General features: G+C 46.1%; 1 non-coding gene across 1 annotated transcript; it reads right to left on the bottom strand.

Annotated features, from left to right (window-relative positions):
* Positions 1-3686: 3686 nt before the first annotated feature.
* LOC116743386 lies at positions 3687-3850 on the bottom strand. Its single transcript, XR_004346769.1, has one exon. It is a non-coding gene; the product is annotated as a U1 spliceosomal RNA (small nuclear RNA).
* Positions 3851-24572: the final 20722 nt, after the last annotated feature.

Genomic DNA, 24572 nt, shown 5'->3' with positions numbered 1-24572 from the left:
TCTCACTGTTGCTTTTTTTTTTTTTTTTTTTTTGGATACGCGGGCCTGTCACTGCTGTGGCCTCTCCTGTTGCGGAGCACAGGCTCTGGACACACAGGCTCAGCGGCCATGGCTCACGGGCCCAGCCGCTCCACAACATGTGGGATCTTCCCGGACCGGAGCACAAACCCGCATCCCCTGCATCGGCAGGCGGACTCTCAACCACTGCGCCACCAGGGAGCCCTCACTGTTGCTTTTTGTCGACACTGTACTTTTAAGACTCTTATATGTTTTTCAGAGCACATGTGATGATTCTAACCGAATATCACAGTGTCAAAATGTAGGCAACTTACCTTCAAATGGTTCAGAAAAATAAGTATATACAAAGCAAAGGTGGCAAGACGTTGTGGATAACTGATGACCCTGGATGAGGTGTCTGCGTGTTCTTTGCACTATACGTTCAACTTCTCTGGTTGAAAATTTTCAAAATAAAATGTTGGGGGAGAAGAAATAGGAAATCATAGAAACATTAGGCATGCACAATGAGAACTGTGTGTAAAAAGGTTTCCATGTCCTCAGAAGCATCAGTCAGTCTCCCAGGCAGGAGTGGAGACTGCATTTCGCAACCACGTGGGGCCGCCCCCTGCTTCCCTGAGGTGAGCAGAGTCCCTTGTGGATTTACTCTCCTGGGAGGTTGGAGTCCTGGCTTCTTTTTTCCAGTGTCTCCAGGTCCGTCTCCTCCACACTCAGGGTTGCTCTCTGGGGCCTGGGCAGAACCAGGCCTGTGTGGACCAGGACTCTCCCCAGGTGTGCAGCTCCCAGGTTTTTCCAGCCCAACTGTGGCCACCTTTTCCTTACCCGTCTCTTCCTGTTGGTGGCTTCCTCCATCATCAGCAACCCCTCCTTTGTCTTCTTCCCCACAAACCCAATCTGCTCTCAGCAGGGGACCTGCTGTCATTCGAGGTCAGTGCGGATTTCAGTCTGTGTGTGTCTCCCAAGGATAAACGTTTTTAAACTCAGTGACTGATAGTTTAAAGTGCCCCCACTTACCTCCATCACTCTAAACAGTGTTTGCTATGTAAATACAACTTTAAGACAGTCCCCGGGCTCTTTTCCAACATTTGTTGTCCCTTAGCCCCTCCTACATAGAAATTCTGGGTTCTCAACAGCTTAGCCCTTACCTGTGCTGGTTATGTAGGAATTACCTGGATGTGATGTTAGCCTCCAAGGGTACCACTGAGGTGAGGTACCCCAGCAGTCATGGATCAGAAAGACTCATGGTCCAAAAGGTGCACAGGCTTAGGGGATGGGGTGTAAGGGGGGAACAAGGACCACTCTGCCTGAATCCCAGATCATACAAATCTCACATGTCCTGTCTCTCTTCTCTCTCTCCCTCCCTCTCCCTCTCCCTTTTTCTGCTGCATCGCCTCCTGGCAGCACGCATGTGAGGACCAGTATTGCGTGTTGAGCAAGCAGACCCAAAAGACAGCAGGCATGGGGGCCAACACACCACCTGCTCTATCAGAGAGACTCAGGTGTGCACACCTGGCCACAGCTGGAGCTTGCCAGTTAGCCTGCCTAGCTCTTGGTGCTTTAATTCACTTTTCTTGGGCAGAGCACATACGGAAGCAGATGGCATATACTGGGCATTGCCAACATGTGGTTGGCGTCAGCATGACCCAGCTGCCAGCTTAGGGCAAGCACGGTGACTTGGTCTCTGCATCTTTCTGTCTATGAAGAATATTGTTTGTCCCATTACACATTCCTTTTATCATACTTATCTTTTGCATGCCTTTCAGATGATAACTTACTTATTAGCTATATTTAATATATCCTATTAGGCTTGCTTATGTTTCATAAGCTACTTGCTTACCTACTCTCTATACTTAACACTTGGGCATTTCATCCGTTCTGTCTGTTTTTCTTGTCTTCTACAGCAGAATTGATTATTGCCGAAGAATACAGCAAAAGGACTTGAGAAGGAGACAAGCTTTGGTTTCTATCAGAGGAATTCCCAGCTCTCACAGTCATGTAGCAGAGGTTTGGGGAAAACAAGTCACCTTCATATTGTCCTGAAATCAACCTAGGCAGGGAAAGTCAGTCATCATTTCCCCAGAGGAGTCATGGAACACTCTCAGATGTACATGTAAGGATGAGTAAATGGGTAATGAGCTTTGATAGTAATGTCTTATATTTCACACTTATTGAAGTGGGGAATATATATACATATATGGAGAGATCACAATGCTAGGTACTTCTGAACCGTGTAACTATCAGAATATCTCGTGTGTTCTTTTTTAATTTCTTTATTTTTTTGGCTGTGTCAGGTCTTAGTTGCAGCACGTGGGATCTTCACTGAGGCGTGTGGGATCTTTTGTTGCAGCTTGCGGGCTTCTCTCTAGTTGTGGTGCGTGGGCTCTCTTGCTGAGGCATGCGAGCTCAGTAGTTGTGGCACATGGGCTTAGTTGCCCAGCGGCATGTGGGATCTTAGTTCCCCCGCCAGGGATGGAACCCGCGTCCCCTTCGTTGGAAGATGGATTCTTTACCACCGGACCACCAGGGAAGTCCCCACCTCATGCACGTTTGTACTTCTCTCTTTGCATCAAGCTGGAAAAAGAGCCATCAGTACTGCATTCATAATAAAATGCTCTTTGCAACCCCTTCTTGGTCCTGCAATCCTCCCTATTTCCATTTCTATTAACACGTACACTTCTTGCTCCTGCCAGGAGTGAGTTAAAATTGGAACATGAATTTCTTTGAGCATATGTAACTTAATGTTACTCCGTTTAAATAAAAGTAAAGAAGAGAAGAGAAAACAGCTAGAGAGCTCTGTTGTCACCCCAAATAAAGCAGTCACGTGTCCCAAATACAGTGGATGTAATGTTGATTTCGACAGTTGCCTAGTTTGGCCACGAGATGGCGCCATGCGCCAGTAAGACGCTATGGCTACTACGGTGCAGGCTGCTGTGCCGGCTTGCGGCCCATGGAGGGGTGGTGACCCTGAGAAGGGACAAAAACAATACGACAACCCTGAGGAAGCGAGTGAAGGCTCAGGACGTGGAGACGGTGCAGAGCAGAGGTGGGGAAAGTAGACTTTGAAATCAAATAGCTTGCTTCCCAATCCCAGCTCCCCAACCTTCCTTTTATCATATATATATATTTGAGATTTATTATGAGGAATTGATTAAGAAGTCCCATAATCTGTCCCCCCTGAAAACTGGAGACCCAGGAAAGCCAGTGGTGTAATTCAGTTCAAGTCTGAAAGCCTGAGAACCAAGGGAGCTGACGGTGTAAATCCCAGTTCAAGGGCAGGAGAAGATGAGATGGGATGTCACCTCCAGCAGTGAGAGAGCAAAAAAAGGAGTGAATTCCTCTGTCTTCTGCCCTGCTTCTATTCAGGCCCTTAACAGGTTGGGGGGTGGCAACCCACACTGGGGAGGGCAATCTACTTTAAAGAGCCCACCGATTCAAATGCTAATCATCCTCACAGACTCACCCAGAAACAATGGTGAATCTGGGCACTCTGTAGACAGTCAAGCTGACATCATATTAGGAGACCCATGATGTAGATATGTTTCAGCATTGGTGATATTAACTCAATCACAGGTTTCTCCACTGTGAATTTACTATTTCCCTTCCAACTTACTAAGGGTTTTGTGGGGATATAGCTTTGAGTCTATGCCAATATCTGTTTCTTTTTTTTTTCCCAGGGGAAAGCACGAACGCAGTCCCCCACTACCACAAATTACGCAGTCGAGTTTCCCATATTTGGGGAAATCTCAGGGGTCAGCACATCCAGAGTGCAATGGATGAGGCTCGTCCTGGGAAAACCACCTTTGTGATCATCGTATCTCCCCTGCCAGGTAAGTATGCAATATCTTGTTTCTCATCATATTTTTGCCTATTAATTTTAGCATTTATTCTTACCTGTAACTATTACTACTATGATGTCTACCACATGGTAATTTTTAACATTTCTGCCACCCCTTCTATACTTGTTAACTGGGATCTAAAAGAGTCTCCTGCTCACTTCTAAGTGACAGTGGGTAGGACAGTGTTCTGGCTGCTGGCTCTGTGGTTTGTGGTGATGATTCACGGTCACCTTTGTCCAGGAGAAAAATTGGGAGGTGGATGGAAAGGCACGAGCCTTCTGACCATGAAGAAAAGAATTGACTTTCAGTTATTCATATTCTCTAAAATATTATGTGATTATATTACTATGAATTTAATAATAACACTTTCACAGCAAAAGATACCATAACATGACTGATTATCCTCTGGGTGACTATATTCATTAAGTCAGAAAGAAAAGAGTGTGGGTAGGGTAGAAATGACGTGAAAATTTCTCATTCAATTTCCTCTGCATGTGAGAAGCAGAGAAAGGACAGACTTCTCAAGCTCAGCCTGAATGATATGATGACCTTTATGAACCCTGGTAGCTTTAGATCACCTAACAAAGCCTTTTCATGGACTTGGCTGGAGGCTCAGGAGGTGCTTTTGACTCAAGAAAAATACTTTGATTTGAAAGGAGTTTTGGTTTCTATTTTTTCTTTATAGGGGCAGAAAACACATCTTTCCTCTCCTGCAGAAAACTGCACTCTGTAGGTAGAGAAATAAGGGCAGGATCTTTTATCCGACGAATTCCAAGTATTTTAGGGTTGGGAACTCACCATTCCTCACAATCCTTCCTTACAGGCAGGCACGGGATAGAGAACTATGAGTCTTTGTGTAAAAACCAAGGGAAGGAGGGCACAATTACAATAAGAAAGAACGAGCTGGCCTCTGCAGACAGGTGGGCTGACGGCTGGGACATCGGACAATTGCAGCCCTCACTGCTAAGGTTTGCTGCCAGTGACTCATGCAAGTTCATTCCAGAGCCCTCTCTCCACTGCCCTCACTTCTCAGGGTTTGCTCTCCAAATCTCTAGATTCCCCTCATTCAAAAACTAGCCTGGAAATACCCTACCTTGCTGATCTTCAATCATTTCCTTGATTACACTTCAATCCTGCACGAGCCTTGCATCAACAAATGACAAAGGAGTGAAAATGAACTTTATATCTTGCGTTATCCTTTTGCCATCTATGAATATTTCCCAACACAAACAAGACCAGATTCTTTTTTCAGAGTGGGTGGAATGTTGAAGGAGGGAAGCGGAGAGAGGATTGAAGACTGATGGTCCTGATGGGTCTGTCCACCCAAATACTGTTGAGTTCATTTCCTGGTCTCTGCATCACTGCACTGGGCAGGGATATTCTAATTCAGTTAACTCAGGGTCCGGAATAAACTCGAAAGGGAATTTATTTCAGTGCAGAAGGAAATGGCTCACGTTTTTGACAACTTGTCTTTTCCCAGATTCTAAAAGGGAAATCACTTAAAGAACTGGGCCTTTTGCAAAAAGGTCCCTTCGTGGGAACTCCCCAGGGTCCACACCATTCCTCTTGCCCCTGGTTTTTTATTGAGGGCCCTTGTTCAACTCTCTTCACGTGAATCTCTACCCATCACCTTCAGGAGACCCGCCCTCGTAGGAAAACCTCATCCCCAGGAGGGTCTCATCACCTGCGTCAGGCTCCATTTCCCTGGCCAGTCGCCAAGTCTCAAGTCTAAATCACTCCGTTTAGAGTGACAGGGGCGTTTGCTGGGGCTCAGGTCAGTAGGGTGGGGCGTCTGAAGGAGAAAACACTTGATGCTGCTGGCTCCTGGGTCTCGTGTGAGCCTGGGTCTCCTGGACAACGGATTTTCTTCCAGAATCCCACCTCTGAGAGGTTCCTGAGTGTCTGTTTCTTTAAGTCTCTGACCTGATAGAACAAGAAGGTCTATAAACCTCACCTGGCTTCTATCAGGAGGGGAGGCACAAGTTTCCAAGAGTAAATAATCACTTTTCAAGGGAACGATGCAGACTGCACTCACATCTAAGAAACCAATAATTTTCTTAGCTAGTCCACTGCTTCTTCCTTATCTAGGTCTCTGGGAGATGTCAGTACACCGTTACTGGGCAGAAGGGGGTCTGATTGCTTCCGGTTCTAGTACTGACCCTCCCGAGTCAGACCCCAACAGGAGTCCTTCCGCCCCGTGTTGCTCGTACCAACAGAATGAGACTTAGTTTGGTTCAGAAGGAGAGGAGAGCTTTATTCTTTGATTAGATCATGGAGAGACAGGAGCTCCTGGCCTGGAGTACACGTTCGCCGCCCCAAACCAGCAGGGCTGCTTTTCCGGGCTCCTGTCGGCGGGGAGGGGGCGGGGCTCTCGAGGGGCGGGCTCAGCTGCGCTGCTCACGGCTCCAGCTCGCAGTGCCGTGCGCAGCGCCTTTGCACACGGGCCGCCGAGTGAGGCGTCGGCGGCCATCTTGCACGGCAGGCTCCAGTCTGAAGAGTCGGCTGCGAGGCCTCTGCACGGGGCGCCCTGGGAGCAAGGGAAACTCGACTAAGCACAAAGGAAAAGGAAAAAGGTAAGATTTTATTTTACGACCCAGATTCTGTGTTTCCTCCCCGGGACTTGTTGATGGGCTTTGCCGGTGACACGTCCCTCCTCTGGCTTCCGTCCTGCGCCTTGTTCCTGAGGGGCGCTGAGGGGCGCAGGTCCGGCTCCTGGAGCTGTTTCCTGCTGAGTGTGGGGTCGTCAGGCCCCGGGGGGAGGAGCAGGACGTCTCCCGCCGCCTGTAGCCGTGTCTGGGGGCCCCCCGGGGCCCCAGCCCTAACTGTTGCGTCTGTGAGTGACCGCCGTCTGGAGCTTTATAGATCCGGAGGGTCATTAAGGGGCCCAGGAAAGGCCCAGCCCCAGCGGCGCGAGGGTGGCCGGCGTTTCCCCGGCTCCAGAAGTGTTCACCAGGTCAGGCGGCCTGGTTTCTGCAGCCGTGCAGCCTTCCCAGTGGTCTGTCCGCGCCTCCTCCAATTAGGACGCGTGCATCCACGTGAAAACAGCTCCACGTGCTGCCCGGTGCACAGACCCCCGGTCCCCTCCTTCCCGGGGAAGCTAAGGATGATCCGGGGCAACTCGGTCCCCCAGGACCATACCGGCCAGTGAGTCGGCGGACTTTTGTCACATCTGGAAGTCCGGGCCGGTCTCGGTGGCCACTGTGGCCAGGGTGGCTGTTAGCTTTTTTATGATGTCAGTGTTGTATATGGTTCCCCTGGCCAGTGTCACTAGCTCCCCTCTGAGCACAGTTGATTCCTACAATTAGTCGTCTGCTCTTTTGGGACACACTTTTGGTTATTTTTGGAAGAGAAGCTTCAGGTCAGAGAAGGGTTCGCACGAGTAATCAGGGGGGTCTGTTTCCCCAGGTTGTCCCTCTGGAGGTTGGGGCTCCGGGTCCCCCTTCACGCGAGTGTCATGTCCCCATGGAGTGACGCCCTGCGGCTTCCGGGTGGATGGGTGCTTAGCACCACCAAGTGGGGCCCGTTCCTCTTAGGAGTCGCTGGTATCACGGGGCTGCAGGTTTTCCAGGTTTTCAGATACACCTGGTCCTCTGGCCGGAAGGGGTGGGGGGCAGGTCGGAGGGTGCGGGCAGCACCTGGTTACCACGGTGTCTCCTACCTGGAGGGCACACTCGAGTCGTTCCATTTCAAGGAGGCTCCTGTGCTTGGGGAGTGGGTTTACTGAAGGTGAGCTCACCTGCACTTGACTTTAAATTATCCCTTGGGGCTAACGGAATGTGGAGCAGCTCAATTGGGAGTAATTTAATCCAAATTTTTTGAGTCCCCTGGCATAGCTTGACTAAGGTTCCTTCTAAGGGCTGATTGGACCGCTCTGCTTTCCCTGATGATTGGGGTTTCCAGGCTTAGTGAAAAGTCCATTTTATGCCCAGGGCACTTGTCATCCCCTTTGTCACTTGAGACAGGAATGCTGCACCATTAGCACTTTGTAAGGATCCTGGGAGCCCAAACCTGGCGATTATCTCTTTTAGTGATACTTTAGCCACTTTGGCTACTGTTTCAGTTCTAGTGGGGAACCCTTCTACCCACCATGAACACGTGCCCACTAGCACCTAGAGATACCTGAAGTTGCCCTGTGCTCTCGGCATGACAGTGAGATCAGTCTGCCATTCTTCTCCAGAATATGTCCCTCTGGTCTGAATGGGCTTTATCTGGGGGGCTCTGGGGGGTCTGGTGTTTGGGATGTTCATTGTGCAGATGGTGCGCGTCTCAACTATCAGACTGACTATACTTTTTATGCCGGGTGTTACCATGAGCTCAACTAACCAGTTATATAGAGCTTCCCGCCTGTAGTGAGTTCCTTGATGAGACTATCTGATGGCTTGATAAACTGCCGTTTGGGGAAAGAAGTATTGGTCATGTTCATTAACTAGCCCCCCAAGGCCTCCTAGATCTCCGTTACCAAACTGAATTAGGGTCAGCTTGCCCTCTCACAGTAAAGCCAATTTACTGACACCAAGTTGTGATGAAGAAAAGTGTAGCATTTATTACAGGCGCATATAAAGAGTACAAGCGGCTAATGCTCAGAAAACTGGAATTCCCCAATGGATGTCAGGGAAGGGTTTTTATTTTTATTTTCATTTTAACATCTTTATTGGAGTATAATTGCTCTACAATGGTGTGTTAGTTTCTGCTTTATAACAAAGTAAATCAGCCATACATATATCCCCATATCTCCTCCCTCTTGCGTTTCCCTCCCACCCTCCCTATTCCACCCCTCTAGGTGGTCACAAAGCACTGAGCTGAACTCCCTGTGCTATGCGGCTGCTTCCCACTAGCTAGCTATTTTACGTTTGGTAGTGTATATATGTCCATGCCACTCTCTCACTTCGTCCCAGCTTACCCTTCCCCCTCCCTGTGTCCTCAAGTCCATCTTCTATGTCTGCGTCTTTATTCAGGGAAGGGTTTTTAAAGGCAAGGTGAGGGAGAGATTCGCAGGGTACATGATCAGCTGGTGCACAGTCCTCTGGTTGATGGTGAGGTAGTGGGGTGTCACGGGGGTTAACATCAATTCTCTGGCCCCAGGTGGTCTGGGTGCCATGTGCTCATGGTCATCATGCAATTAATTTCTTCCATCTGGTGGGGGTTCTAGTATCAGAAAACAACTCAGGGATGTGCATCAGACAGTGTAATTTATGTCCTTCAGAGAGGAAATAATGATTCTGTGACTGCTATATGGCTGATCTATTGTTTAAATTTTTTTTTTTTTTTTTACTACATGTTCACAGTCTTTCAATCTTTAATTCTTGAGCCAGCCTTTTGTGACTCAAGGGAGGCCTGGGAGACTAAAGCTTTTCTACAAACAAGAGGCAGGCAGAGGACATGGAGAGGAGGGCGGGCGTCTATCCTGGAAGGCTCCATAGGGTCTTGCTCGGTTACATATTGAAGCCCCATTTCTGGGCTTTGTCTGCTGCTTCTTTTATATAGACTGGGGAGTAGTTGGATGGATCTGGCCTCTTAGGTATGAGGGTAATTACCAAGTTACTGGTTCTAGGGCCGCCCTTTTGGTGGTTGCTTCTGCTTGTCGTTTCCCTTTATAATCTCCATATTCCCTGTTTGATGACTCCTACAGTGAATCACTGTCACTTTTCCCAGAAGAACGAGCTGCTTTTAGGAGTCTAAGTATGTTTAAGCCATGTTTTACCTGCTTATTCTCTGCAGTAAGCATACCCCTTTCTTTCCAAATAGCCCTGTGTGTGTGTAGGATGGCATATGCATACCGGGAGTCTGTGTAAACTTTTAAGATCTTCCCTGTCCCGAGCTCCAATGCTCAGGTGAGTGCTATCAGCTCACCTTTTGGGCTGAAGTCCCTCGGGTTAGGCTTCGTGCCTCTATGACTTGGGTCTGGGAGGTCACTGTGGGTCCCACCAGCCTTTTTCCCTCTCTTATGAAGCTGCTCCCATCTGTGAACCATTCCTCCTCTGTGTTTGGGAGAGGCTCACTTCCTAGGTCAGGCGACTGGAATAGATCATGTCTGTGGTTTCTGTACAGTCAGGCTCCAGAGGCCCTGTTTCTGTGGGTAACAGGGTAGTCGGATTTAGTGTGTGACAGGTTTTTATGGTAACCACTGGGTTATCTAAAAGCATAGCCTGAACTTGACCTTCGGGGGATAGCCATTCTGTTCCCTTAGAACTTATTAAAGCCTGAACCTGACATGGGGTCCATAGAGTGACTGGCTGACCAAACGTTAACTTTTCAGCCTCCTTTAGCAGAGTTGTAGTAGCTGCTGCTGCCCGTAGGCAAGGAGGCCATCCCTTAGCAGTCTGATCTAATTGTTTAGAGAAATAAGCAACCACTGAGTAAGGGGTCCCAGTCTTGAGCTAATACCCCAAGGGTGATTCCCCTTCTCTCATGAATGTAAAGGTCCTAAGGTTTAGCTGAATCTGGGAGGGCCAGGGCAGGGACCCAAAGTAATTGCTTTCTCAATTATTGAAAGGCCCTTGACATTCTGAATTCCATTCAAAAGGATCACATCATAGCATGCATCAGTATGTCTGTCTTGCCAAACAGTGTTCCATTGCATGTAATACCACATTTTATTTATCCACTCATCAGCTGATGTACACTTGGTTTCCCCCACCCCCAATACACTTTTTTGTTTTTATGAATAGTGCTGCTATAACATTTGTATCTAAGTGGATATACGTTTTCATTTACCTTGGGTAGGTAACTAGGAGTAGAATTGCTGGGTTATATGGTAACTTCGCAGCTGTACCATCTTACATTCCCACCAGCAATGTATGAGGGTTCCAGTTTCTCCACATCCTCTTTAACACTCGTTATTGTCTTTTTAGTTATAGTGTTTAACCATTTAAGATCAGTAAACAAGTGCAGAAAGAAGTCTTATGACATCTCCCCCATGTTTATAAGCTCTGTGCCTGGCCTAATGGTCGTGCACCTAGAAGGCACTCCCTAAACATCTGTTCAATGAAAGAAAATGAAAAAAAAAAAAAACAAACCTTTTATTTGTATGTTGCCTTAGATTTTAGGTGTTTACAAAGTGCATGTACAAATTCTACGGCTCAAAATAACACTATAGGAAGTAGGAAGAGTGGGGATTTCCCATTTAGACCTGAGACATTTAGGTAATAAGTGAAGCATCTAGATCGCTGGTCCCCTGGCTTCATATCCAGTATTCTCTGTACAATTTAACACTGATTTTTTCAATATGTCTTTTAAACACCTTATTAGTTAATGTTCAGAAAAGAATGCTGAGAAGTTTCAAAAGATCTTAGTTTAAAAAAAGACAGCAGAAGCTGAAGGGACTGAGTGTACTTGGCCGTTTGGAGACAGCTAATTATGATCCTGGGATAGTTGTGGCGACTGGAGAGAACAGTTTGGGGAAGCCTGACAAAGGAAGTCACTAGACGTCCAACTTTAGCAAGAAATCTCTTCATCTTTTGAAGTAGAACTAGTAGTTGAGCATTTGCAGGGCTGGAAAATGTAGGGAATGTCAAAGAGAGCTCTAAATCAGGTGAGGACTGATTATGTAGGTTGTAGATTGCATTATCTGAGAAAGAGCTAACAGCAGAAAGTAGGTAATTGAAAAATTACAATTTTCAGGGAGTTCGCTGGTGGTATAGTGGTTAGGACTCGGTGCTTTCACCGCTGTGGCCCGGGTTCAATCCCTGGTCAGGGAACTAAGATCCCACATGCTCCCACATGCTGCGTGGTGTGGCCAAAAAAAAAAAAGTAGTATAATAAACCCCCATCATGCCTGTCAATTGAAAATTATCAACATTTTGCCATTTTTATATGTTTGATTTATAAAAAATGTTTGAATACATTAAGGCATTTTGGGGGGGGCTGTGTTGGGTCTTTGCTGCTGCACAGGGGCTTTTCTCTAGTTGTGGCGAGCGGGAGCTACTCTTTGTGGTATGCAGGCTTCTCATTGCGATGGCTTCTCTTGTTGCGGAGCACGGGTTCTAGGCGCGCGGGCTTCAGTAGTTGTGGCTCATAGGCTCTAGAGCGCAGACTCAGTAGTTGTGGTGTATGGGCTTAGTTGCTCCGCGACCTGTGAGATCTTCCTGGACTAGGGATCGAACCTGTGTCCCTTGTGTTGGCAGGCAGATTCTTAACCACTGCAACACCAGGGAAGTCCCTTGGCATTCTTTAAATGTCATTTCCCTCCAGCTTTATTAAGGTATAACTGACCATCAAAACTTGTACATATTTAAGATGTACAATCTTATGACCTGATTTACGTATACACTGAGAAATCTTCACCACAACCAAGCCAGTCAACATAACCATTTCACACCTTAACCATTTTCTTTTTCTATGTTGAGAACACTCAAGATCTACTCTCTCAGCAAATTAAAATACACAGTACAATATTGTCTGTTATAGCCACATTGCTGTACACCAGTTCTGCAGAACGTATTCGTCTTGCATAACTGAAGCTAAAAGCCATTATTTTTTTTTTTTTTAAAAAGCCATTATTAATAACACTATTTTAACCGAGGTATATGGGTAAGTATTAAAGAATAATAATAGGATCTTGTTACAAGCATCAAGAACTTTGATCTTCCTTCATTTAGCGTGAAAGGGAAGAGAAACGGCTGAGCTGGTAAGATAGCCACACAAATAACTAAACACTTATGAGTGGGAGCCCAAGATTTTGTTCATTCAGTCCTGCAGTCATTCATTCAAACCATGTATTCTAAGTAATTTCCACACACACTGTCCATCCACCAGTGAGACAGACCATACTGGACTCAGACTTGAGTCCAAACCAGGATTCATTATTTACTAATTCAAAGACTTTGGACAAGTGCTGTCCTTGAGCCTCATTTTTCTCATCTGTACAATAGGGATAATAATACCTTCTTGAATAGGGCATTGTTAGAGTTAAAATGGAAGTAAGGTCCCCAGAAATGCGCATGACCTGTTTTCTGTAACATTTGCCATTGTTATTTATCTAGGCTTTGAGCACACGATGAAAGAAATCATATGGCAGTCTCTCTCTCCCAGTATTCCCCTTTCCCAATCTTCAAGGGCAGCAAAAAGCTTACAGAGGTCCCTTGCACAATGTAACATGGGAGATGCCAAAAGGCTGTCCCCAGTGACATTATGCATTCATCTTCCAAAATCATCTGAGCTCCCCTAATCTTCTACCTTTCTTTAAGTCTTTGTAGCTCTACAAACATAATCTGGGCTAAATCCTGCTTTGTGTTGGCCTCAGGCTGTGTTGTCAAACCCAAGTTCCCGTACCCAAGGCACAGTGATGCCAGATAAACCGAAGTGTCCAAGTTCTGAGCAGAGAAAGGTTTATCCTCCTTGATGGATTTCAGGGGAGGATTTTTAAAGGCAAGGTGGGGGAGAGAGTCCAGGGTACTAACTTGAGAATTATCTTTTATTTAGCCGACTTGCTGAGGACTTAAACCCTGTAGCTCAGAGATAGCTCCAAGGGTCTGCTCCCAGGAGGTAATGGAGGAGGCAGGATATATAGGAGTTTTTGCAGCAAAAACCAGGTAGTCAGAGCATCAAAAGATTACTGTTAATTAAAGAAGACCAGACATCTGAAGTTAACGAATTTAGCACCTTTTTTTTTTTCTTGGCCGTCTGTGAGGCTTGTGGGATCTTAGTTCCCTGACCAGGGATTGAACCTGTGTCCACAACAGTGAAAGTGCAGAGCCTTAACACTGGACCGCCAGGGAATTCCCTAGCGTTTTCCTATGTATGTGAAGATGCAAGAGTCTGGGGCTTATTGAAATCACTCCTTTGACATGCACATCAACTATCTAGGACCAGTATCCTCTTTTTCTCCATCCTGAATCCCCTCAGGGTGCACACTTGGGGGTGGCTGCAGTGGCTGAGGGTTTGACGCCCCAATATTCTTAGTTTACTGATATGGCAGGCGGCCTTCTTCTTCCACAGTACGGCAGTCAGCTCGTGCACTGTCCTCTGATTGGTTGACGGTGAGTTAACACAGTGGTGTCACAGGGGTTATCAACATCAGTCCTTAGGCTCCAGCAGGTCTGGAGGCTACCTGCTCATAGTCATCATGCAGTTAACTTCTTCCATCTGCAAGAGGTTTTAGTATCTGCCAAACAACTGAAGAATGTGTGCCAGACGCTATCTGTTTCCTTTGGGGAGGAAATAAAGGTTCTGTGACTGTAACATGGCTGACCTATTTAATTTTTTTTTGTTATTACATGTTCACATTCTTTCAATGGTTAATTTCGGAGCCAGCCTTTTGTAACTCAGGGGAGGCCTGGGAGACTAAAGCTTTTCTGCAAACAAGAGACAGGCAGAGGACATAAGGGTGTGTGTGTGTGTGTCTGTCCCAGGAAGGCCCCACAGGGTCCTGCTTGGTTACAGCTGGAGAACCTCCTACAAACCCTTGTTTGGTCGTGATGAGGGCGGGCTGCTAATGCCTTGTGCCATCTTTCTCCTGGTCTTCCCTGAAGACGGGGTGTTTCAGAGCAGCAGAGGAGAGCAGAGTCTGCGCCTCCCCTCTCTCCACCTTCTGGGTCGGTGCCTGGTCTCAGAGTAAGCACTTTGGTAGAGTTTGTAGCCAGGTGCGAGTAAGTGGGCGTTTGGGTGCCGACCCGCTGTGCTGCGCAGTTGGCTTACCCGTCTCCATCAACTGCTCTGGCCCCTCGCCTCGTACCTCCTTGTGGCTCCAGGCAGATTCCGCCGCCGCGCACCCGGCGCCCAGCAGCTGAGGCAGCGCGCGCGCGTAGCGGACGCCCCCGAGGCGACCCCGGGAGGCAGGGACCGGTGGGCCGTGGGCGCACCCCTCCCAGAAGCAGGTGGTCCTTGGGCTCCCGCCCAGTGGACCAGCGAGGCGGCCCGGTCTCCAGCATCCCCGCTGGCGCCTCCAGGAGCGGCCAGTGTCCCGGACGGTGCCGCCTAGCCCGCTGCAGGAGGCGAACCTCTGCTCCCGCGTGTTCTTACGGTGCGCGCTCCGCCTGAGCTGCAACATCCTGCCGCTGAGGGGCCAGTGCCTGACGCCGCCGGCGCCTTTGGCAGGCCGAGGACGGCTTTTTTTTTTTTTTTTTTTTTTGCGGTATGCGGGCCTCTCACAGTTGTGGCCTCTCCCGTTGCGGAGCACTGGCTCCGGACACGCAGGCTCAGCGGCCATGGCTCACGGGCCCAGCCGCTCCACGGCATGTGGGATCTTCCCAGACCGGGGCATGAACCTGTGTCCCCTGCATCGGCAGGCGGACTCTCAACCACAGCGCCACCAGGGAAGCCCCCGAGGACGGCTTTTTGCTGTCAGTGGGGCTTCCCCACGCCGGCCACTTGGTCTCGGCCTGCGCCCGGGAACACTGGGCGGGCGGGAGCAGGGCCGGGGAGGGGGACCCGGAGACCTGGTGGCTTGGGCACCGGTCTCCCTACTTTGCTGACCCGCCAGCCTGCAGCATCCGGAAGCAGGGCGAGCAGGAGGGGGGAAGTAGAGAACCGAGGCTGCCCAGGAGGAGTCACCGCCCAGTGGGAGAACGGACTGGACCCCGCGCACTCCACCCTTATCCCGCTTGCCCAGTACTGTTCAGGAATTCGCACTTCTGAACTAAAACTGCACCCTTCCCCCCCCGCCCCCCCAAGTAAGCAGCTTATGAACAGCTTCCTTTATCTAATTAGCACCCTGGACCGTTGCCATCTTCCAGTAATGCCCCCACCTTTTCCCGTCTTCCTTATGTGACAGCTGCGTTCCACCTCCACCCGGTCCCTCTGTCTTTGTGTCTATGACCACGTCTCTCTGCCTCCCTCTCTCCGTGTGCGTCTCTCACTGTATGTCCTGGTACCTAGTGGTAGCAAATTTCCTGTGGGTAAAAATCACTCTTGTATTTAATGAACGGGGACACTGTTGTTGAACATGTTTTGCATTTGCCTGGGACTCACAGCCACGACTGGAATGTGTATTATATATGACCATCCCTTTCCTTATTGTTAATGTTTCACTTCCACCTTTGAGGACCACTCAGGGGATGGGGTCCCTGGAGCCTGTGGGGTCTTATCCAGATCATTAGCCTTCAGAGAAGCAGTGCATGGTCTTGATGCAGGTGGTCCTGCCCAGGAGTCCTAGGGTCCTGAAACTGACAGGTCCCTAAACTGGGAGGAAACCTACAGATGGAAAATGGCTCAGAGAGCTGAAGCTTTTAACTAAAGTTTTCCATCTAGTAGCTGGAACTACTGACTAGGTGGACTGTAATTACACTTGGGTGATTATTAGATTTTTTGTTACTGGACCCTAACCCATCTTTCCCAAATTCTGATATTTCCTTTTATTATGGGACAGCCTATGGGATCCCCAGGGGATGGGAGCTCCAGTGCTTGTTTTGACTGTGGTGTATTCAGTGTGTGTAGCTACATCTCTTGGTCATATGGTGGCCCTTAAGGAGAGAGGGGCCTAGAAGGAATATGGGGGGGTGGTTAACGTAAATAATAGCAAAGTGGGCAAACACCTCCTTAACTTCAGGCAGGGCAAGGAACACTTCAAGCATCTTCTGTGTGTGGATTTTCAAAGTGTGTATGCATGGAAATGGGAAGGTGAAGACTTCTCACTGATTTTGGTAGGCACCCATTTCCAGTTTTCCCTCTGGAGGGGAAGGAGCTGAAGGCACTGAAGCAGAGAGGTTGCGTAAGTTGCCTACCATCACGCAGCTAGTGAGTGGTGGTGCAGGATCCCAAACCAGGCAGTCTGGCTCCCGAGCCCTTGTTCACCCTGTATGTAACTGCTCTACTGAGCTGCTTCGATGTGGATACTTGTTCTTAAATGCAGGGAAAAGGCGATTCCCAACACACCTTTGTTTTTGTAGACAGGAGTTTCTCAAGGGAAGTTCTTAAAGTTCTTGCTGTGGGAGATGATGCAAGTGAAACATCTCTGTTACCAAGCTTTAGGGTGGCTGTTCTCAAAGTATGGCGCTCAGACCTGCAGCGTCCTCGTCACCGTCACCGGGGAGCTTGTTAGAAATGCAAATTGCCCCGCACTCATTCTAAACCAATTTTGTAAAATTAGAAACTCTGGGGATGGTGTTTAAACAAGTGCTCCAGGTGATTCTGATGGAAGCTTGAGGCTGGCTACTGCTTCAAGCCACTCCTCCCATTGGCATTGTTATTTCAGTATTAACTTTTAAAAAGGGGTTAGATGTTGACCATGATTACCATCTGTCTGTAAAGTCTGGGGTACCTTAGTGATTTCCTTGTGCCCCCCTCTCACTGCCCCGGGAAAGCTGAAATGAGCCCAGCCAGCAAGTGCTGTCCAGAGATGAGGCCCATTTTGTAGAGAAAAACTGAGTTTTCATCTTTTCATTGGGTATTTGCTTTTCTCAAATTTCATCTGTTTTCTAAACTTGTAAATGATGCCAGTAACTAGCTTACTGACTTTTATACGAATGACCTTGTAACCGAAAGTGGGTTCGGGCTGCTCGCTGCTCAGAAGCCAATAAAGAGGCAAGGTTGGTGGAAAGGAAAGTTTGCTTTATTTTGGATGCTGTCATGGGGGTTGGTGGGGAGGGCGGATGCCTGTCCAAAGGCCGACTCCCCCCTCCCCACCCCGACATTCAGTGGGCAAGAGCTTTTGTAGACGGAGGGAGGAGCCTACATGCAGAAACAGCACAGTCAGCTCTGATGGTCATCTTGAAATTGGTCACTGGTGGTCTGACCGGCGTCATCTTGATTGTTTTAAGGACAGTTAGTCTTCAGTCCCAGGGTCGGTTTGTTCCCATTTCTTCGAGGCCAGTTCTCAGAATTGTGGCAGCTTATGTCATGGCTACAGCCTGGTCATCATGTAGTTAACCTCTTCTACCTGGTGAGGGTTTCAGTATCTATAAGACAGCTCACAGGTTACAGCTCAGAATATGATCTTAGCCCTTGAGGAGGCACTAAAGGTCCTTGAATTTGCTTACTGACTAAACTGTTGTTTTGTCCTGGTTGACTGTTTTCCTTTGCTTCTGTATTTTCTCACTTTTCTGATTAAACTTATGCTTTGGCTAAAGTTTTTCCACAGACAAAAGGCAGGCAGAGGACACGGGGGGAAGGACCATAGGGTCCTGCTCCATTTCAGCTTCACTGGGGTTTTAGTGTTTTCACAGCTCAGTTTGGACTTAAGGTCTAAGAGGAGTCATACATTATGGCTAGTGGTAATTGTGAACTTTAGAAAAGAATATATATTTTTCTATTTCTGTAAGAAATTTAAAACTATAGAAGAAGAAAGGAATAAGGATTTCTTTCTGTTAGCCAAGTACACTTGCTGATATTTTGGTTGTTTCTTAGTCTTTCCCCTAGAAATCTTTACGCACATCTGCACACAGCCACATCTTTTCTATAAAACGAAACAATTTTGAATCCTGAATCCTTCTTAATTTTCTGTGGTTTACATTTATTTATGGGCATTACATAATCTTTGAAACATGGTATTGCAATTTATGCAGTCTTTCGTTTTTGTTTAACACAGTTTATTTCTAATTATGACGTGATGCATATCCATGACCATGTACTTTGGTGCATTTTTCCTTTTTCTGTATTCCTAGAAGTAGACTGGTGAAAGGCCAAATTGTTTTCCATCAGGTTTGGACAGAGTTGCCCTCTTAATAGCTGTTTGTGTGCTTATTTCATTGTCAACTTTGAGTGCCTGAATTACATTTTTTCTCAGTCTAAAGTCTAAAATAATATCAGACAGTTTTAATTTGAATTTATTTGATTTATAGAGATGGAAGTTTTTGTGTATATTGACCATCTATTTGTCATTTTTGAATTGTCTCTTAATGGGTTTTTTCCTATGAGGCATTTATATTTTTGAAATAACTTGCAGTAGAGCTTATAATATTTTGCCAGATTTTCATTTGTATTGTAATTTAGTTTAGAGGTTTTAAATTATATATCATTAATTATACTGAGCTTTTTTTTTCTCCTGTTGCTTTTGTACTGTGTCTTTTTTAAGATCCCAGCATCATCTAAATCTCCGTAAGCATTTTATTGTAGCTCTTTTATCATTCCTTATCTAACAATAAAGGCAGCTAGAAATTCTTATAGTATTTGATATAAGCTAGGCTCCGTTTTTTCTGAAACATCCCATTTCCCCATCATGGATTATTGACTAATTCTTCCTTTCCCCCGTCATTGAAAGTAAGGGGCACAGTTTATAACTGTGTCCAGCTGGGTACTAGATTGTCCAGTCTGCTGAGACTCTCCTTGGTTATGTCCCCACTGTCCTGCACTGCAGGCCTCTGGGGTGTGCTCTGCACTTCTCTCCCACCCTCATCTCGGAGGCCAGCAGGTTGGGGGTTAGTGCAGGACCTGTCCCAAGAGGTGAGGGTTGAACGGTGTCTTGGGCCAGATGCACTTGGCCCATCAGGGAGTGGTTAAATCCTGGCTCTCCTGATGCTGGCCACACCTCAGTCAGTGAACTGTCACCTTGCAAAGGGAATGCAGTTGTGGAAACTGCCACTGGTGTGAAGACAAACTCTCTGGAGACTCTTGTCTCAGAAAGATGATGACATAAGGGGGAATGCAAACTGGCTGAGTGCTGTGATGTTTTAGAGAGGTTAGTCCTGTTAGGCCCTCTGTAACTAGTGATCATGAATGCATAGAAATGTTTAATTTCAAACTAGGATTCTTTGCACTATTTTCAGAATACCACTTGTATTAATCTTGTTCTTCGTTAACAGTCAGAAATCCAAATGATGTAGATGGAGACTGGGTGAGCTTTCAAGGGCATTTTCTCTGGCCTTGACCTCTTCCCCTTTCCTAACCATTTAGTTTGATGAGTTTTGGTAATTTTATACAATAACTACAGCCCCAAGCAAATGTAGAACAGCCTGAAGGTGTATTATAATTTTCTACTGTGTCTTTATGACAAAATAAACAGTGTAACAAGTTTATCTCCTGTAGTTTATTCTTGGTTTTTTGGGTCTTTATAGTCCTGCATCTGGTCAGCCTGAGAGGTGTCAACTAGTGTCCACTCAGAGGTGTCAAGTGGTTAATTTGCCTTTCTGAGTCTTCCGGGGTCCCCAGATCTTGTTAACTCCCTTCCTTTGGTTGACCTGAAACAAATAGACTGTCAGATATTTCTCCAGGAAAATGGGTTTATTCGGGATCAGCAGAGAATTGCAATTCAAGGTCTGCCACCATGGAGTCACGTGCAAGTCCCCAAAGGGCAAGGGAAGAAGAACTCTTACACGTAGCAAAAGGAAGTTGGGAGGGCTGTAGAAAAGAGTTTTTCACTGGCTGAGTCTTTGCTGGGAAAGAAGAGGAGTCTGTCTTCTTCCCAACAGGCTCTACTATTGTTGTGACGTCATCTATCAAAGTTGTCAGAAGCTTTCTGCTGGGCCCACATGGGGTTACTCAAGAGCGCTGTCGTGGCGAAGGCTGCTCTTTGTTTCGTGGAACTTTGTCCTGTTCAGAGCATCGCTGATCCTCTCAGTTGATCCCTCAGCAGCCTTGGGAGGTGTCATCTCCATGTGTTCTCCCCATTTGCCAGAGGCCAATACTGAGACATTATGTGGCTAGTCCAAGGTCATAACACCAGAAAGTGGCAAAGTCTAGACTCTAACACAGGAAGATTTCTACCTGAGGCACATCGAGTGGAATTTTTTTTTCTCATTTAATTAAAAAAAATAGTGGTGAAATGCACACAACATGAAATTTACCATCTGAACTATTTTTAAGCATTTGGTCCAGTGTTGTTATATATATTCACATCATTGTGCAATCAATTTCCAGAACTCTTTTCATCCTGCCTTAGTGTCATTAAACACTAACTCCCCACTCTCCTTCCTTCCCGCCCCTGGCAACCACAGTGCCACTTTGTTTCTCTCTGAATTTGACTGCTCTGAGTACCTTCATGTAAGTAGAATCATACAGTTTCTGTCCTTTGTGACTACACCATTTTACATCCCCACCATCAGTGTGCAGGGGTTCCAGTTTCTCCACGTCCTTGCCAAACCTTCTTTTCTCCTTTTTTTCCTCCCATAGTAGCCCTCCTAATATGTGTGAAGTGGTATCATTGTGGTTTTGATTTGCATTTCCCTAACTATTATTGATTTTGAGTATCTTTTCCTGTGCAAGCAGAATTTTAAAGAGGGCCTTTCAGGGTAAGTCCTAGTGTTAATTCCCTGAGTGTTCTCTGTAGGAAATAACTGTAAGGTACATGGCCCAACACGTTTCAAACCTGTTTATTGGTAAAGCTCACAGATTTATACTTTTGTTTTGGAAGTAAATTGAGACCTAGAGATATTAAGGGTCATGGAGATGCTGAACTGGAGTGGAGAAGGAGATTGGGGGGACAATTGAGGCCCTGGGGCCTCAGTACCACTGCTGGGACTAGAAACCAGTCTTCTGACTCCTGGACTGGGGTGCTTTAGAGGTGCCAACCGACCAGGGTTAGCAAAATCTGAAGCTCAGTCTCTCTTATTGCTTCTTTAATAATTCATAGGCATTCACTTATTCAACAAATGACTCTTGAGCATCTCCTCTGTATCTATATTATGCTGGGAATGACACAATAAATAAGAGGATAGTGATCTCTGCCTTCATGGGTGGCTATTGTCTGGCCTTGGAAATTTCCTTACCCTGTAAAATCAGTAAAATGGTGTTAATCTTTGGGATACCTCTGCATATTAAATCATTTAAATAATGCATAATGGATTTGAATAGGTTTTGGGGGCGATCCTCTGTACAGTTGTTTTTTCCTTTTATAATTAATAAGTAATTTGCAGAGAGATAATTTGATATTATGTCAATATTGTGCCCCACATCAAAGTTTCACCCATTAGCTTTTTCTTCAGTGGATAATTTTCTGCGTCCATTGTTCCTTCTGTATTCCTTTGCATTTAATTATACAAGATATTTCCTTTCTCTCCTGTTTATGGAGCAGTAAAAATTCATGGATTCTTTTATTTTTTAATTAAAAAATTTTTTTTCTAATTAATTTTGGCTGTGTTGGGTCTTCGTTGCTGTGCACAGGCTTTCTCTAGTTGCGGCGAGCGGGGGCTTCTCTTTGTTGTGGTGCGCAGGCCTCTCACTGCAGTGGCTTCTCTTGTTGCGGAGCATGGGCTGTAGGCATGCAGGCTTCAGTAGTTGTGGCACGCGGGTTCAGTAGTTGTGGCTTGCGGGCTCTAGAGTGCAGGCTCAGTAGTTGTGGCGCACGGGCTTAGTTGCTCCACGGCATGTGGGGTCTTCCTGGACCAGGGCTCGAACCCGTGTCCCCTGCATTGGCAGGTGGATTCTTAACCACTGCACCACCAGGGAAGTCCCTGTTATCTAATGGGTTATAATTTTTCATGGTAGGTGTAGGGCCATTGATAAAGGTGAAGTGTAGGGCCATTGATAAAGGTGAAGAGTGCTAGGTACTGTTGCTTCCTTGCAGCGCCCAGAGTCTTGGAATATTACCTGTATGTAAACACACATACAGGCATGGCTATCCTGAGTGCCTGTGGGTAACATGAGGGAAGACAGCTCGGGAACCCACCTACAGAGCGCAAGTGAGGAGTGGTGGCCAGGTGAACTCACTAGGTATTACCACGTGCACTTTTGTTGGATCTGATCCCTTTATTTTTTTTGAAGAAGGACTTAGTATCTTTTTTAATTGAAGTATAGTTGATTTACAATATTGTGTTAGTTTCAGGTATATAGCAAAGATTCAGTTATGCATATATATTTTTTTCAGATTCTTTTCCATTATAGGTTATTACAAGATATTGAGTACAGTTCCGTATACAGTAGGTCCTTGCTGTTTATCTATTTTATATATAGTAGTGTGTATCTGTTAATCCCAAACTCCTAATTTACCTCTCCCCCGGTTTCCCCTTTGGTAACCATAAGTTTCTTTTCTATATCTGTGACTCTACTTGTTTTGTAAATAAGGTCACTTGCATCATAGTTTAGATTACACATGTAAGTGATATCATATGGTATTTGTCTTTCCCTGCCTGACTTATTTCACTTAGTATGATCTCTAGTTCCATCCATGTTGCTGCAAATGGCATTATTTTATTTTTTTATGGCTGAGTAATCCATTGTATATATATACCACATCTTCTTTATCCATTCATTTATCGACGGACATTTAGGTTGTTTCCACGTCTTGGCTATTGTAAATAGTGTTGCTATGATCATCGGGGTGCATGTATCTTTTTGAATTAGAGTTTCCGTCTTTTCTGGATATATGCCCAGGAGTGATATTGCTGGATCATATGGTAACTCTATTTTTAGTTTTTTGGGGGTTTTTTTGCGGTATGCGGGCCTCTCACTGTTGTGGCCTCTCCCGTTGCAGAGCACAGGCTCTGGACACACAGGCTTAGTGGTCATGGCTCACAGGCCCAGCTGCTCCGCGGCATGTGGGATCCTCCCGGACCGGGTCACAAACCTGTGACCCTTGCATCAGCAGGCGGACTCTCAACCACTGCGCCACCAGGGAAGCCCATATTTTTAGTTTCTTAAGGAACCTCCGTGCTGTTTTCCATACTGGCTGTACCCATTTACATTCCCACCAACAGTATAGGAGGGTTCTCTTTTCTCCGCACCCTCTCCAGCATTTATTATTTGTAGACGTTTTGATCATGGCCTTTCTGACCGGTGTGAGGTGATACCTCACTGTAGTTTTGATTTACATTTCTCTAATAGTGATATTGAGCTTCTTTTCATGTGCCTGTTGGCCAGTGTATGTCTTTTTTGGAGAAATGTCTATTTAGGTCTTCTGCCCATTTTTTGATTGGGTTGTTTTTCTTGATACTGAGCTATACGAGCTGTTTGTATATTTTGGAAATTAATACTTTGTTGGTCAAAACGTCATTTGCAAATATGCTCTCCTAGTCCATAGGTTTTCTTTCATTTTGTTTGTTGTTCCCTTTGCTGTGCAAAAGCTTTTAAGTTTAATTAGGTCCCATTTGCATATTTTTGGTTTTATTTTCATTACTCTAGGAGGTAGATCAAAAAAAGACATTGCTGCAGTTTATGTCAGAGTGCTGCCTATGTTTTCCTCTAAGAGTTTTATAGTGTCTGGCCTTACTTATGTTTAGGTCTTTAATCCATTTTGAGTTTTGTATGTGGTGTTAGAGAATGTTCTAATTTCATTCTTTTACATGTAGCTGTCCAGATTTCCCAGCACCACTTATTGAAGAGAATGTCTTTTCCCCATTGTATATTTTTGCCTATATTCTTTGTCCTAGATTAACTGACCATGAGTAGTGTGTGGGTTTATTTCAAGACCTGATCCCCCCTTTAAACTACATACAGGCTGGACTTGCCTATTCCATGAGCACTCCATTCTTTGTTTTCTTGTGACCAGGGAACTAACAGTGAGAAAACAGACCACCTACAAATACTCATAGTCAGGGCAGGCTACATATTTTAAAGGGCCCAGTGCAAAATGGAAAAAGCAAGGTTCATTGTTTAGAAATTATTTCAAGATAGCAACAACAGGACACTAACCAAGTATGGTTCAGTTTAACAAATGAGAGACGGTCAGGGTATTACAGAAATATGAGTTACCTAGGATGAGGATTGATCTTAAGGTGGCTTCCTAGAAGAGGTGAAAACTGGGCTGACCCTAGAGAGTGAGGCTATCTCCCCTACATGGACCTTCTTCTCTTTTTTTAGACCACAGGGTATTGAGGAGGATCACTTAGTCATTCTGACTTAAATGTCAGTCACCAAGAGTTTTCTGCCACAGTACATTCTAATTATCTACCTCTGGAGTTGTGACACATGCCATGG

The sequence above is a fragment of the Phocoena sinus genome, chromosome 18 (genome assembly GCF_008692025.1).
Source record: "Phocoena sinus isolate mPhoSin1 chromosome 18, mPhoSin1.pri, whole genome shotgun sequence".
NCBI lineage: Eukaryota > Metazoa > Chordata > Mammalia > Artiodactyla > Phocoenidae > Phocoena > Phocoena sinus.
Note: the sequence above shows the minus strand (reverse complement) of the source record. Positions and strands in the feature narration are given on the sequence as shown.